Source organism: Anopheles arabiensis (assembly GCF_016920715.1).
Source record: "Anopheles arabiensis isolate DONGOLA chromosome X unlocalized genomic scaffold, AaraD3 X_pericentromeric_contig0003, whole genome shotgun sequence".
NCBI classification, from domain to species: Eukaryota; Metazoa; Arthropoda; class Insecta; order Diptera; family Culicidae; genus Anopheles; species Anopheles arabiensis.
The window spans coordinates 2,457,501-2,460,000 of record NW_024412081.1 but is presented as its reverse complement, the minus strand read 5'-3'; positions in this window follow the sequence as shown (position 1 = coordinate 2,460,000).

The window sequence follows — 2,500 nt, the reverse complement described above, 5'->3', positions numbered from 1 at the left end:
CCGAGCGGACACAACTCGGTTTCCGCCCAGCCGACCAGACGTTACGTTCGCCAGTAGTGTGATCAGCCGTCTCGACCCGCGCGAGGACAGCGCCCGAGGCTGGCGCGTTCCCGACGTGGTAACGCTCAGTGATCACCGTTACGTCCGGTACGAGGTTGGCGTGAGTCCACCATCATCAAGGGATCGGGCAGCACGGCGTGGACAGCGCCCGGCCCGCGTAAGCAATGCCGGTACGCGCTGGAAGACCAGTCAGTTTGACTCCCAGCTTTTCGGGAAAGCGCTGGCCATGACTGGGTTCGCCCGTCAAGCTAACAGCGTCGAAAGCTTGGTCGAGTCGCTGACTAGCGTCTGCGACGAGACGATGTCGCGGGTCTTCCCAGCGCAGGACCACACAGGTCGGCCAGCTTACTGGTGGACTCCGGCGATCCAGACGATGATCGAAGAACTCTCCAGAAAGGAGCAAATGGCGATGAGGACCATTCCGCCCAACGAACAGCTCCAAACGGAACTCGCAGCTGCCAGGGAGAGCCTTCGGAAGGCTATTCGTTCGAGTAAGAACGAGGCGTTCGACCGGTTCTTGCTGTCGATCGGGAGGACGAAACCGGAAACTTTTTCCGGAAAGTCTTTCACTGGTTCCAGGTGGCCCGCTCAGCCCCGGAACGCGATCCAGCAGAACTGCGGCGAATTGTCGACGCCTTGTTTCCGGTTCATCCGCCGGTAGAGTGGCCTGATCTCCGAGTTGGCAACATGGCGCCGCTCCGATCGATCGGCCTGACCGAGCTGGACCAAATAGCAGCCAGCATGCACCCGCGGAAGGCTCCTGGGCTTGATGGAGTACCGAACGCCGCCCTTACGGTTGCTCTCAGGCAGCAACCGGAGCCCTTCCGCCGGGTGTTTCAGGAGTGCCTGGACACGTCCTGCTTTCCGCAGCCGTGGAAAAAGCAGCGACTGGTGCTCCTGCCAAAGCCAGGCAAGTCACCGGGCGAGCCGTCGTCATTTCGCCCGATTTGCCTGCTAGACAACACAGGCAAGGCTTTGGAGCGGCTGCTGTTGAACCGGCTCAACGAATATATCGAGGATCCAGAGAGTCCGCAACTGTCTGAGCAGCAGTTCGGATTCCGGCGAGGGCGATCGACTCTGCAGGCCATACAGCAAGTCGTAGACGCGGGACGAAGGGCGAAGTCCTTTGGCAGGACGAACAACCGTGACCGGCGCTGCCTCATGGTTGTGGCCCTGGACGTCCGTAACGCGTTCAACACGGCTAGCTGGCAGAGCATCGCCGAGGCGCTTCAGGCGAAGGGAGTCCCCGTGCAGTTGTGCCGCATACTGCAGGACTACTTCGCCGACAGGGAGCTCACGTACGACACGGCGGACGGGCCGGTTACCCGCCGAGTATCGGCAGGTGTTCCACAGGGGTCCATATTGGGCCCCACACTGTGGAACATAATGTACGACGGTGTGCTAGCCGTAGAGCTCCCTGAGGGCGCCTCCATCGTGGGATTCGCCGATGATCTTGCGATCCTGGCAGCGGGGACAACACCGGAGCACGCAGCAGCGATTGCGGAGGAAGCGGTGGCAGCGGTCAACAGCTGGATGGTGCGGCACAAACTCTCCCTGGCGCCGGAGAAGACGGAGTTGCTGATGGTGTCGAGCAAGCGAAGCGGATACAAAAACATCCCTGTGAACATCTGTGGAGTGGAAGTGCGCTCGAAGCGGTCGATCCGCTACTTGGGGTCATGCTACACGACCACCTGTCGTGGCGCCCACACGTCGAGATGGTCGCGGACAAGGCCCTCCGTGTGGTGCGAGCATTGCGTGGCGTCATGCGCAACCACAGCGGCCCCAAGTGAGCAAGCGGAAGCTGCTCGCCGCAGTGGCCGCGTCCATCATCCGCTACGGCGCACCCGTCTGGGCGGAAGCCGTGGACCTGCAGTGGTGCAGGCGGATTCTGGACCGCGTGCAACGGCCCTTGGCCCAGGGCATCACGAGCGCCTTCCACTCCACGAGCTGCGAGGTAGCGGTGGTTTTAGCCGGAGAACTGCCATATCACCTCCTGGTGAAAGAAGACGCCCGCTGCTACAACCGACTGCAGTTAAGCCCGGACAGCAGTCGAGAGGCGATTCGCCAGGAGGAAAGGGAGTCATCGCTGCAGCTGTGGCAGCAACAGTGGGACGACGAGGCGGCGAATAACACCAGCCGTTACTTACGTTGGGCCCACCGACAAGTGCCAGACGTGCGCCTGTGGACGGGACGGAAGCACGGAGAGGTAGATTTCTACCTCTCGCAGGTATTGAGTGGACACGCCTTCGTCCACGAATTCCTGCACGTGTTCGGGTTCGCTCCGTCCCCGGACTGTCCCAGGTGCGCAGGGTCGGTCGAGTCGGTGGCCCACGTACTCTTCGAGTGTCCCCGCTTCGCAGATGTTCGGGTGGAGTTACTGCACGGCGTCGACGAGGACAACCTCGGCAGTCGTCTGCTGGAGAGCGCGGAGTCGTGGGAC